The sequence below is a fragment of the Capsicum annuum genome, chromosome 12 (genome assembly GCF_002878395.1).
Source record: "Capsicum annuum cultivar UCD-10X-F1 chromosome 12, UCD10Xv1.1, whole genome shotgun sequence".
Lineage (NCBI taxonomy): Eukaryota > Viridiplantae > Streptophyta > Magnoliopsida > Solanales > Solanaceae > Capsicum > Capsicum annuum.
The window spans coordinates 160754454-160769143 of NC_061122.1; positions in this window are offsets into that span (position 1 = coordinate 160754454).

Consider the following 14690-nt stretch of genomic DNA (forward strand, 5'->3'; position numbering starts at 1 on the left):
TTTATTAAATCAAAACATAGCCAACAAGACCTTCAAAATCTAAATTTAAGCTTTTAGCCTTTTATACAATACAATAGTATAGGTATGTAAGTCAAACCATGTGACAAATCCGTATTTCAAATTCAATTTCATAAATGGGTTGAGGGAACTCAATTATTTAATCTAATTCCAAGTTCAAAATATCAATGTCACAACTCGAGTCAGGGCCTAGTCGCAACGAGCATCTCAAGTCCACCGAGGATCGAAGACCGCCCCCTGAGAAAACTTCAGTATAACTAAGAACACCTAGATGTGGATGGATACCAATAAGAAGTAACATATGAAAGATAAAATCAAAGGTCTATATAATATCGAAATCCAAATCTATCCACAATACCCATGTCCACAGTATCCATAAAGTTTCTAATAAAATTAACTACCAATAAAGGGTCGACACATGCCCCCCGACTATAGCCAAAACAAATATGAAATAAAGTCGATGACATAAGAAACCAAACATGAAATGACATCTTCTGATGGATGGAAGCTCACCTTTTAAAGTAAACTCACAAACCAACCACGAGCACCTGATCACTATGCAGAAGGAGTAGAAGTATGGCCAATTCCTATATCGTGTGGGGATACAGCGTCTGAAGACAGTTAGTAGTTAGAGTGCTAGCATGTGACTCAGGGATAGGGGAATAAATAATGACATACATAATAATTCAAAATCAGTCAAAATCCAATGAACATAACCATATGCAAATACATATTTACTAATATCTATAAGTGTCTTAAAGTAGGCAAGAGGCGGTTGTCCTGCCAGCTAGCCAAGGATAATTTTGTCATTTTACATATTTCAGCCACCATAAAGGCTTCATTTCAAAGGGTATTTCTGCTATTTCACAGCAACTTCAACCAACCCAAAGCCCCCAACCTACAGACATCTTTATCACTACATATCAAGTTCAACCACTAGAAAACACACCATAAATTGGCCATAGTAATTGGTGTTATGGTGGTGACTGACCAGTAGTGTGACAAACGTCACTAGAGACAGAATGCATAAGAGAGATGAAAAGTTTTGCAGAGTACATCATCTGGCAATGAGCTTTATCACATAAATCTTCATAAATCAAGACAACCCAAAAAAGCTATAAAAATCAAAACTTTACCACATAAATCTACAAATCCCACATGGACAAACTTAAAATAAAACCTTTAACCTCATAAAACACCAACCTTTGATCACATAAAATCATTCTCATAAGAAATTAACAGAGTTAGTCCACAGCAACAAAAATATAATTAATACCACAAAACCAAACAACCCAACAAACACAAAAACAAAAATTAATTTTTTACATAAAGATTCAATCTTTGATTAACTAAACTTCAAGAAAGTGTCTTTTTTCCTCAAAGGTGAGAGAGGAAAGGAGAAAAATGGTGTCGAATCAATTTTTTTTGGCCCAGTGGTGCCCACTGGCAGTGACAATAGTGGAGGTTGTATGAAGGGAGATGAGAGTTACGACTGGGGTTGGGAAAATGAATTAAACTTAGGATTGATAGGGTTAAATAAGGAGATGTTAGGGAATTGATAGGAAACATTTGATCAAAAGGTGTGGGTGGATGAGATTAAAATTAGCATTTGGGTTGGGTTGAGAATTATTTGATTGGGTTAGTTCAAGATTTTAATTGGGCTAATTTAGGCACTATTTTGAACAAAAGTGACATATTGAGGAAACAAATTTGAGATTAAAAGAAATTAAAAATATAATTGAGTTTTCACTTGCAATTTAATTAATACCAACTATAAAAGTTATTTTTAGTACATAGATTTTCTAAAAATAATGTAAAAGGTATTATAAATTTTTTAATCTCTTCCATTTTAATTTATTTATCTTATCTTTTTAAATGTGCTATGTATTTAATAATTGAAAAAAATATATTATAAATTATAATAATTAACCACTTAAAATATTTAAAAAATATTAAAAACTTTTGGTTGACTTTCAAAATTATACTAGCACTACATATATTGAAATTGAGAAAGCAACATAAATTGTTCGAAAATGACGGAAAAAGTATCATAAATCAAAAAAATTAGCAACTTAAAATATTTAATGACATATAAAAAAATTTGATTGATTCGCCAAATATTATCGCACTCACATAAATTGGGACAGAGGTAGTAACATGTATTATTTGAAACTTAGTAGAAAAGATACAGAGTTTAATAAAATGAAGAAGACTTTGAATCTAGTGGCTTAAATTAAAGTTATCTTAAGGTTTAAATTAACGTTATCTTAAAAGTATTAAAATGCTCGTTAATTTTGTGATTTTCAATTAAAATATATGATAAGCAAATCAAAAAAAAATATATATAAAAGAAATATTCAAGATGACAGTTTTGCATTTCTTATATAGCATACAACATTATTATGCATTATTTGATAGTAAGTTATTTTTACCTCTCACAAAAGTAAAAGATTTCATAATTTAAAAATTTTTGTTAATTCCTTTTAACTTGATAATTATTGACTTGACACAAATATTAAGAAAATATATATTAGGAATTTATTTTATTATTTCATTAATTATATTTCAAAAATTTAAAGTTAAATATTAGTGTTTCAAAATACTAAATCTTTTTAAATTTTCTAAAATAAATAGATAAGCAGTTTGTTTTTTGATATGTTAGCCAATTAAATTAATAAAAATTATTTACTTTAAATATGTAGTTATAACTAATGTAAATTATTAGAATATATTAAATTTCAATCCAAACTATGTCATTTATGGTAAATTGCAAGGTAATCGGTAGAAACTATATATAAAAAATCCGATCAACTCTCTAAATTCCATTAACGTCACATAAACTGAAATAGAAAGAGTATATAGGTAGAAACTATATATAAAAAATTTGATTAACTCTCTAAATTCCATCGGAGACATAAATTGAAACAAGAAAATAGCATGTATTATCTGAAAATTAGGTTAAAAGATTGTAAATTACAATAATTAACAACTTAAAATATTTAAAATAATACAATAATCTAAATAATTTTATTAAAAAATTTGATTGACTCTCCAAATTCCATCAGTGTCGCATAAATTGAAACAACAAGAGTAATAAATGTTATCTAAAGAAAAATATAAAGTATCATATATCACAATAATTAACAACTTAAAATATTTAAAAATAATTCAAAACATTTATCTGACTCTCAGAAATTTATCTGTGTCTTTTGCATCTCTTTCTTTATTTATTTCACCCCTTACCTCATCCCATCCCAACCTACCTCTCAACGTCAAGCTAATCCCCTCCCCCGATTTTCTTTCTACTTCTAATTATTCAATCAATTTCCTTTATTCTCACAAACCTTTAGAAAAGAGTTCATATTAGACTTTGAAGAGTTGTTGACGATAAAAAATAATTATTTTTTAGCAACTTTAAAATTCTGAAGGCAACATTAATTAATTTGTCTCCTTTTTAGATAACTTCAAATTAGTGGCGATGATTTAAGAAAGAATTTCCTCAAAATTTCAAGGAGCTTGATTGAAATTAGGGTGAAAAATCAAAATGATACTCCTAATCATCTTGCAATCTAATGGGTTTATGAAACTACTTGAAATGTAAAGAAAATTTTTAGATAATATTATAGAGTAAAAAAGAGTTAAAGTGGTAGTAGTAAGAGAAGATGGGTGGAGTTATAGCAAAAATGGTGACACTAAAAGTGAGGAAGTAGTTGAGTTTTAGTGACGATGACAATGGATTTTGAAGAAGGAAGAAAGAAAAGGAAAAAAGTTCAAACAACAAGAAAAATAAAAAAATATATTTTAATGAAAATATTCGTAAAAATAAAAATAGAATCATTATTTTTAGGTCCCTCTCATTCTTTAAGAGAGTGTATCCACTCTCTATGCTAGATGGCCGAAAAAGGTGTAACGATACATGTTTAGAGTTTTTTTTTAATTTCTTTTTTTTTGGGGGGGGGGGGGGGGTTAGGTCAAGTTTAAGTGTCTTCATGAAATATACATTTTATTTCAAAGAGGTTGTTATGCATTTTCCCTGGAGGATCTTGATACATTTATTTTGTGATAGAATAGAGAAATTTATAATTGTTAATGTTTATTTAAAATAAGTATCTCATATCCCTAGTACTTTATTATTATTAATTTTTATTAGTTAGTTATAAACTAAAAATTTTGAACCAAACACATGGTTATTTTTTTATTTGGTTTGGTTTGATATTTGAAATTTAAAAATTATCTAAATTAATTTAATTTTTATTTTAGTCAAGAATTGATCCAAACCGAACCATAAACTCCCCTAATTATAATCAATTCCTATGGTTATGTCATCTCTCCCTAGTTGATAGAAAAGGCAAACAAGGTGTAATGAAATAGAAAAAGATTGTATCATAGTAAACATCAATAAGTAATGTCATAATCTATTCTACGGTAATGGCATACAATTTTAATACACTAAATCTTAAGATGATGTCGCATAAACAAATATAGTAAATCAATAAAGATTGGGGTTAAATATCATAGAAAATAAGAAGAAATACTATAAATTTGACGAATATATGATTAGCAGTCTAATTTTTATTTTTAGAAAGAAAAAAAATTTGTCAACTAATGTTGTTTTCCCTCAATGGAATGCACCTCTTTCATTTATCATGCAATTACAGATAATTAGGTTTCTAGGTAAGCACTCAATCCCTAAATCATTACTCAATTTTTTTTTCAAAAGATGAATGATTTATCTCAATATGATCTTACCAAATATATATGAGTTATTTCAATAAAACAAGATAGAGTTTGTCATTTAAATTCAACTCAATCTTTAGAAAATCTCTTAACTAGAAATTTGAGTTCATGCAAACTATTCCAACTGTAAGACCCTGCAAAATTCTCTCGTAGGAGCTTGTTCAGGAAAGTGCTAATCCGGCCCTAAAAAGTTGAAAATTTCTTTCCAATTGAGAAGTATTTTAAACCATGTTGAATTTTCCTATAATGAATTTTTTTCATGTAGAGAATTGAATAAGCTTTTCGTCGATACCAAATTCGCCCAAATCCGACTCTCAGGCACAGAGTTAGAGCCATTTTAGTGAGATAGTGTGCCACCTGGCACTTTAGCGCATTACGGAGCCAGCCAAAATGGCAATCGTCAAAATTCAGTGAGTCTTCATGATTATAGCGCGTCGCACCAAGGCTTAATTTTAAATTGTCAATTTCCAATGCACCAACGCGACTCTACCATGTCGCGTTGACTTTCCAGTTTGCAACCAAGGTGGCAACACAATTTCCACCGCATTGAACCATCAAGCAATTTCCTGATTGTCCAATTTCTGGTGAGCTTGCACAATTCCACCGCATCGCTTCAGCATGTAAAATTGAGATTTTTCAGTTTAATTCCATAGGCGAAAAGGGTCATTTTGCTACCCCTATATATATTTCTTAACACGGGGTTTGTCCTCATTTTAACCAAAAAATACTAGTTTTCTCTCAAAGTTGTTCAAGAACAGGAGCTACGGTTTCTACAAAATCAAAACCCTTCCTTCTTCAAGAAAAATCAAGAAATCAAGAATCTCTCCAAGAGCTTTCAAGAAAGAGTTTTTCTAAGGTATGCAGATGTTGATTCTTGGGTCCCTTTCATCCAAGAAGCTCAAGAACCCTTTTCTAAATTGCAAAGTTTTTATGTTTATGAGTTTTCATGATTCATGTGAGTTGAAATTGATGTTCATGCTATTATTAAGTTGTGATTTATGTTTGTTTACAAGGTTTTCAAGCTTGACCGTAGTATGTGAAATTCATGATAAACACTCTTCAAGTTGCTTGTTAAGTGACGTGTTCATGTCAATTTGGTGTAGAAATTGTTGAATAAACAAAGCATGCTCCCCAGATGTTTGATAAAATGCTTATGTGAAGAAATTAGAGCCATTCTAGCATGTCGATTAGAAATCCCCAATTGTGTGCAAGCCTATGCATGCCAATTGTTTGTTGAAAAGCCTTTGTGAATGAATTGTGACATCATAGCATGAAATTTCCCAATTATGTACTCTTGATACATGCTAAGGCTTTAATATATGCTAAGTGTTTGAAGCACGATCTTGGTGAATGGAGTATGAGCCAATAGCATATCTCCCTATACTATCACATATTTATTATTTCTTAATACTTGAAGAGATGATTTAGTAATTGTGATGGTGAATGAATGTCCATAGTCTTGATTATTCAAGAATGGTTATGTTTTACTTTTATGTTATCGAGACCTGGGGGTATTTATACCTGACAAATTAGCTGTAGTCTAGAGCTCGTGTTAGTTTACTCAATAATCTCAGTCAAGACATGACTCTCAGAACTCTGTACTCTCAAACAGATACAGAACTTAAGTAATCTCAGTAATCTCCGTAGTCTCAGTATCGCTAGTAATCTAGCCTCAGTTTTATACTCAGCTCAAATCTAGTAGTATTCAAGTGTTCAGTTCAGTCCTTAGTAGTATTTGAGTAATATATCCCGAGCTCAGTGTCATTTAGTCAAATAACGAGATTCAGTAGTATTCTGTTAGATAAAAACCAAGTGAATTCAGCTTAACTCAGTAAGATCATTCAAGAAACATGATTAGTATCAGATTCAGCTTAGATTGTGTTAGGTTAAGAATCAGTTCAGAGTCTTTCAGTTGGGAGTAGGAGCTAGCACCGAGCGAGGGCAGGGATGGCGACTCTCCGTCAGAGAGGTAGAGTCATTAGGAGCAATCCCTAAACTCCAGAACTGTGTAGCCAGTGTAGGATGCAGGAGTTACCTATCAGGAGAGGATGGTCACCCATCAGATAGGCTTGACTATTATATTTCTTTAGACTTGACTTCCTACGAGGGTCACCCATCAGATAGGCTTGACCAAAGATGTCTTTACCCATGGCACGGTATTGACACCCTTCCAGCTGGGGTTATAGGTCCAGTTGAGATTTGGGGCATGTCGGTTAAGTGATTACTTCCCACAATTGTAGTTTCAGTATCAATCTTTAGAAATCAGAATTCTCAGATACAGTCATCTATCTCAGTGAGGAACTCAGATAGTTCCATTGATTCATGGACAGCCCGTCAGATAGGCTTGGTCCCATATAAAGTTATTCAGTATCATATCCATATGTCACCCATCAGATAGGCTTGATCTCATTCTCATATTTAGTTGAGTAATCTCATTATCAGATTCTGAGATCACCGATCAGATAGGCTTGATCTCAGTCTCAGATTCAGTTGAGTATTCTTGTTATCAGATCTAGAGATCACCCATCAAATAGGCTTGATCTCAGTCTCAGATTCAATTGAGTATTCTTATTATCAGATCTAGAGATCACCCATCAGATAGGCTTGATCTCAGTCTCATATTCAGTTGAGCAATCTCATTACCAGATCCTGAGATCACCCGTCAGATAGGCTTGATCTCAGTTTCAGATTCAGTTGAGTATTCTTGTTATCAGATCTAGATATCACCCATCAGATAGGCTTGATCTCAATCTCAGATTCAGTTGTGTAATCTCATTATCAGATCCAGACATCACTCGCTAGATAGGCTTGATCTTAGTCTCAAATTCAGTTGAGTAATCTCATTATCAGATCCAGAGATCACCTGCTAGATAGGCTTGATCTCAGTCTTAGATTTAGTTGAGTATTCTTATTATCAGATTCAAAGATCTTCCCCTAGATAGGTTTGATCTCAGATATAATCTTTTCTTATCATTGATAATAGATTCTGGAACCATTCTTTAGAGAGGTTTGATCTCCGATGCAGTCAATCGAGAGTAGAAAGCTCAGAATTCAGTCATTGATACGAGTAGATTCAATTAATTAGACATCTCAATAGATAAGACTTATCTCAATTCCAGTACTCAGTTATCAATATTAGATGATTCAATGTCAACATCTCAGGCATTAGTAGTGAGTTCGGATGGCATTAAATTAGTATTCGATTTTTAGTATTTTGAGTCACGATAATTTTAGTTATGGTTCGTGCATTCATGCAGGTGTTATCATTCAGTACTCTCATGATTATTCAGTTAAGTAATTGTTCATGCATGAGCCCTTGCATTTATCCTTTCCTCATCTTCATATTTGCTACATTACCGTACTGACGCATTTACTCTATAGTGTTTTATTTGATACCATAGGTTCGGAGGCACAACATCCAGAGTACCCTTAGCAGCTCTGTCCCAGTCAGCAGCAGTAGACATAGCTGTGAGTCCTCTTCAGTGGAGGATGATCCTTATTTTTATTGTTATCGTATCAGATTTGGTTTAATTTTAGTAGACGAAGTTAGTTGGGAACATATCCCATCAACTCCACAGTTTAGATAGTTTAGAGGCTTTTCAGACAGATGTATCAGTATTCAGTTTTTAATTTTGAGTATTTTTAGATGTTTTGAACCTTATGGCCAGTTTCACACTTATTATTTATATTATCCAGTGTTCAAGTACATATATTAGTAGAGGATAAGCTTGTAGTCCTTCGGGATCATGAGCATCATGTGATGTTCCAGTTCCAGAAAATTGGGTCGTTACACCAACAAAATCCTTATTCAATTTTTCAAGCAAAACTAAGATATTATGGCGTATATTAATATTTTTACTACAAACCAATCAAGAAAAATAAGAAATAGTTTCAAATACAAATTCTCAAAAAATCATTCATCACATGAAGACCTTATAAATGTGTGTCACGGCCCAAAGAGTAATAACTGGTGCCCACCTTAAACTATGGTAGGAGAACCATATTTAACCATAACTCTTAACTAATCCAAGTGTTGCCTGCTCATCCTCTTTGAATTAATCTTTAGTTTTAAACAAGTTTAAAAGAGAATTTATTGAATAACTTACTAACAAATCAACATCAAAAATTCAAAACTAGTAGTGTACGAAAAAATCTATTTATTACATCCCTGAGATCTGAAGTCACCGTATCAAAACATCTAAGAAAAAATAAGTATAAAATAAAAATAGATGTCCAAAACAAGAAATAAATATGAATGTAGTAATCCAAAAAAAGGGACGAGAACAATGAATAGAATATCCAAAGGTTTCCCGACCATAGTGCTCACTATTAAAGTTGAATTTAGAACTGCTAGCTAAAGACTAAGTCTTGTCTCAAACGCCATAACATGCTCTATACTAAAAAAAAGCACAGGTGGCATCAGTACAACAACACGTACTGATAGACATGAAAGGTCAACACAATCCGACACCATATGAATAAGTAGATCAAACAGATGTAAAGTGATCATCACAAAACTTATAATCAAAGACAATCAATCAAGTATGAAATTCACTTAAGGAGAATACAAGCTCATAATCATGTACAAACACTTAGTCAAATTCGATCATTAAGTTCATCACAACATATAATCATAAATGAACATTCAAGAATGTGGATTAATGTATGAATGAATTATATGCACATCATCTCTTTTCCTAATTAGTCTCATCAACATTAATATTATCTCATCAATGTCATGATAATTTCCAACTTCCTAAAAATCGCGGGTTACACATCAACATCATCACAATCACCACCAACTCAACAATATCATTATGAATTAATAGAAAATGTAGTCAATAACTATAACTAGTGCTCGAAGGACATCACAACATTCAAATCACATATAATCACAGAGTAAGACACGTCTAATTGGTACAATAAATGGTAACCTACCTTATCCCGTTGCTCAAATTTTTTTCTAACTCATAAGCTAGTCTTTACTTTCCCTTTCAACTTATTTGTGATCGAAAACAGCAAAATGATACATTATTTAATCAATTCATCCCTTTTTAATCACCAGGGATACAAAATTAAAAACTTTTAACCATATTTTTCCTTAATTACCATCTTAGAGTTTTCTACCTCTCAAACCTCATGAACTCAATTTGAATTAGCATGAATAATTGTTATTCAACACTCATTAATATTTTATAATATCTTACATTATTTTCTACTGATTTTATACTCAGGCCCACCAATTTTTATTAATTTCATAAACTAGGGATGAACCTTAATTTCCACCATAATCATTTTTGAATGATTATAAGTGATTATAATAAGTAATTTCAAGTTTAGGTATGTTCGCTCCCCCTGAGTGAATGAGAAAGAAAGAATTTATGGGAGTAACCCCTAGGTTTGAGAACCAAGAGTCAACTTTCTTGTATGAAAAATGTAATAACTTACCTCCAAAGATGAAAAACTCCTAAATTCTACCAAAAATTGCCTTCCCTATAGCTCTCTCATATTTTTCAAAAAGTGGGGAATGAAAAAAGATTCTATATTCTTAAAATCATCAGATTCTGCATATTACCAATACATCAGTTAAATTACCACAACAGTAATTCTCACCTTAAAACATAGGTCCATTGCAGTGGGGTACCTTTTTCAATTACAGCGGTACTGCTGCAACACTTACTTTTGCTATTGCATCGGTCCAAGAAAGAACTCACGACCTCTCTTCATTCTTACTAATTTTATGAAACACTTCACAAATTACGATATCACGAACCAACACCTTCATAGTAAACTCTATAACCAAAATTCTATAACTCTATTTCATGTGTGTCATAAGTTGTTAAGGTGCCCTAAACTCATTATCTATCTAACTAACATATAAAACACCAATATCAACCATCATACTAGTACTGATTTTATTTTACTAACATACCTCAAAAATCATTCAATCTTAGACTAGCCCTGAATTTCTCAAAAATCAACTAAGAAAAGACTGAGTCAAAATTTTACCTCATCTTTTAGCATAATTATAACTTTGGTCATTACAATGTAACACCCCATTAAGTTCACAACCTTATTAGAGGGTTTAACTACTCATGTTCAAAATAATACAATAGCAAGAATTAATTGATTTCATAATGTTTTACTCAAAACTAAATATGAAAGGATCACTTTGTTATTTTTTCTTCATAAAAACTTCAAAAATTAAGAGAAATGTTGCAAACAATAACAACTAAATGCGGGTAACTCAAAATTATGTTTTATCCATATTATGATTCTCCAAAAGAATGTATTCAAATGGTCCATAAATTTAAAATTCTAATAAAATTAAATTGACTACTGACATCATTTGGAAGTCAACATTGATCCATGATCCGTGGAGTTCCTTTAGCTTTTTTGTGGCTTAATCCTTAGGGGTTTTGGTCCTCTATTATGGTTTGAATCCATGGGCTGTAAGCTAATCCATGGCCTATATATTTAGTCATAAATCTTTCTGTCAGCTAGATTTTCACCAAAAATCAGGCTATATATGTGACATATGGTCAATATTTTCCTTTATAACTTGAACTTCTGCAAACTGTCTCATTTGCATTTTCTCTGGACTTTTTCATGATGGATCCATGATCAGTGAATATTTTTTGGAAATTTTGCAATTATTCCTCCTTTTGACTATAACACCGGATACACACACACCACCATTCTCCGAGTCTGTGAGACTAATTCTAAGACTAGCCAATTAGTGAATGTCCTTCACCAACTCCTTCTTATCCTCATCAACATAATACATACTCCCCATGGATAACCTGCTAAGAACATCATCAACAATATTAGCTTTACCTGGATAGTAGTGGAGAATCATATCATAAACCTTCAATAGCTTAAGCCATCTCTTTTGCCTGAGATTTAACTTCTTTTAAGTAAACACGTACTGTAGGCTCTTATGTTCAGAAAATATGTCAACATGAACCCCATAGAGATAGTGATGCCGAATCTTCAATGCAAAAACCACAGCTAATAACTCCAAATCATGAGAAGGGTAGATCTTCTCATGAACTTTCAATTTCCTATAAGTATAGGACACCACCCTACCGTGTAGCATCAACACACATCCAATCCCAACATAAGAAGCATCATAATACACTACAAAACCATCATTTCCCTCGAGCAAGGTCAAAACTAGAAACGAAGTTAATTTATCCTTCAACTTCTTAAAATTACCCTTACACATATCCAATCATAAGAACTTGACCTTCTTCTGTGTCAACTTAGTCAATGGAGGAGCTACCATTGAAAAACTCTCCATAAATTTCCTATAGTAACCGGATAGACCCAAAAAGCTCCCAATCTCGAGTGAAGTCGCAAGTCTAGGCCACTTATTAACCTTCACAACCTTTTATGGATCCACCATGATCCCTAAACTAGAGAAAACATGTCCAAGGAAAGTCATAAAATTTAACCAAAACTCACACTTTAAGAACTTTCCATACAAACGATGGTCCTTTAAGGTTTACAACACAGCACGAAAGTGATTGACTTGATCTGCCTTACTCTTAAAATAGACCATGATGTCATTAATGAAGACAATGAAAAACAAATCAAGAATGGATGAAAGACCCTATTCATCAAATCCATGAATGTCATTGGGGCATTGGTCAGTCCAAAAGATATGACTAGGAACTCAAAGTGACCATATTGGTCATAAAGGCAGTCTTAGGGATATCTACTCCCCTAATCTTAAGTTGATGATAACCCGATCTAAGATCAATCATAGAGAAGAAATTTGTACCTTGAAGATGATCAAATAAATCATCGATCCTAGAAAGAGGATATTTATTCTTTATGGTCATATTGTTCAACTGATGATAATCAATACACATTCGAAGGGAACTATCCTTCTTACACACAAAGAACATGGGAGCACCCCAAGGGGATATTCTAGGATGGATAAAACCCTTATCTAAGAGATATTTCAATTGCTCCTTAAGCTCCTTCAACTCAGCCGGATCCATTATATAAGGAAGGATAGAGATACGATGAGTGTCCATAACAAGATTAATCCCAAAATTAATTTCCCTATCGATAGAAATACCAGGAAGGTCATCAAGAAACTAATTAACCATGGGAACTAATTCTAGAAAAGGACCTTTTGTGTTAGAATATTTAACTTGAACCACATGATACAAACACCCCTTAGAGATCAACTTTTGGTCTCTAAGATATGAATTAAACTTCCCTTTAGGAACTAAAAAACCCCTACCCATAAAATGACCAGCTTATTAGGGAATTTAAACGTGACCCTACGCCTCCAAAAATCTAAGGAATCATAGCACAAATTCAACCAATCCATCCCCAGAATAATATCAAGATCAACCATATCTAAATCTATCAAGTCTACCTGAGTTTCTTTACTACTAACAGCTACCACACACACCCTATAGACTCTTTCAACAACCATAAAGCCTCCTACTAGGTAGAAACAAAAAAAGAAACTGAAAGACACTTAGGACCAAAACTAAAATCCACAGCCACAAAGGGGTTACAAAAAAAGAGTCGACCCCGGATCAGTGAAACAATACACATCAAGGGAGAAAAGTCTCAACATACTCGTAATAATATCTGGAGAAGCCTCAGAATCCTGGAGAGCAGCAAGTGCGTACAAATGATTCCATCCAGTGATGGTACCAGAAATAGAAGTACAAGTAGAAGCAGGACCCTTTGGTGCAAGAGCGGATTAAATAACGATAGGGGCCCTATTTGATATGAGCCAAATGGCTATCATAGCTTTGGATGCCATCATTCGATGCCAACATATGAATAATATGGATTTGACCACATTGAAGGGACAAGAGCATGCATGGAAAAACTATTTTGGGCACTTAATGGAGCAATGCCACATATGGAAGATTGCTTGGGAAACTTGTCTTGATGAAGCACCCGAGAGACCCAAGTGTTGAAGAATAATTGTGAAGGCTAAAATAACACAAGGAAAGGCATATGTTGAAGTGTGAAGAAGACTACATCAAACACTCTATAACTGCCCCTCTTATTAAGAGTGTTTTGGTCTTTTTGTGCCTTTTCTTACACTCCATAGAAGACCAATTTCATTAAGGGAATTTTTATATTTTATGTAATAAGCTATAAATAGACTCTTTAGACTTATTTTCTTATTAGTTGATTGATATTGAAACTTTAAAGATATTTTTCTTGAGATAGAATGGAGTGTTTGTAGTGTAGGGAGTGTGGATTCACTTGTGTTGTATTTTTGTTTAGAAACATTGGTTCTTGGGTAGGTTGAGTTCCTCTTGTGTCAACGTAAGATCTTGGTGTTACTCATATCAGTCATAGAGGTCTTAGGATTTGATACATCCTTTGGTTCTTTTGGTTTGTATGTTTCAATGTCAAGATACCTATCTTTATATTTACACAATTAGTTTGTGTTTTACTTCTTAAATCTATGTGTTGTTTGCTTATTTAGTATAGTCTTCATCTATTTTTCTTCTTTCTTAGTCGATTCCTATATCATTTGGTATCAAGAGCCACATATTAGGGTTGTTCCTACAACTCTAAGTCTCGGATTGTTATTACCTTAAGACAATCATCACAAAAAAGAGTCAAAATCCAAAAAATAAAAAAAATAGTGGTATCACATTTTTGTGTTTTGGGAAGAATTTTGAAACTTACATCTACTTAGTTTTTTTTTGTGTGAATTTCTAGTGCTAGATCCTTGTTCCCTAGCACTAATAGAGTCTAAATCTAAGATTTAAGCCAAATCGGAGGTGTTTTAAACCATCCACCATTGTTGAGCTTGTGTTCAAAGCTATTTGAAGGTGGATCTCATTTTTGGGATATTGTGGTTGTGGCATTTTGAGTTGGTATTGTGATATTTGTGTTTGGTTTGACAAAGTGACCTTGAATCTCTAAGTAAATTCAAATTT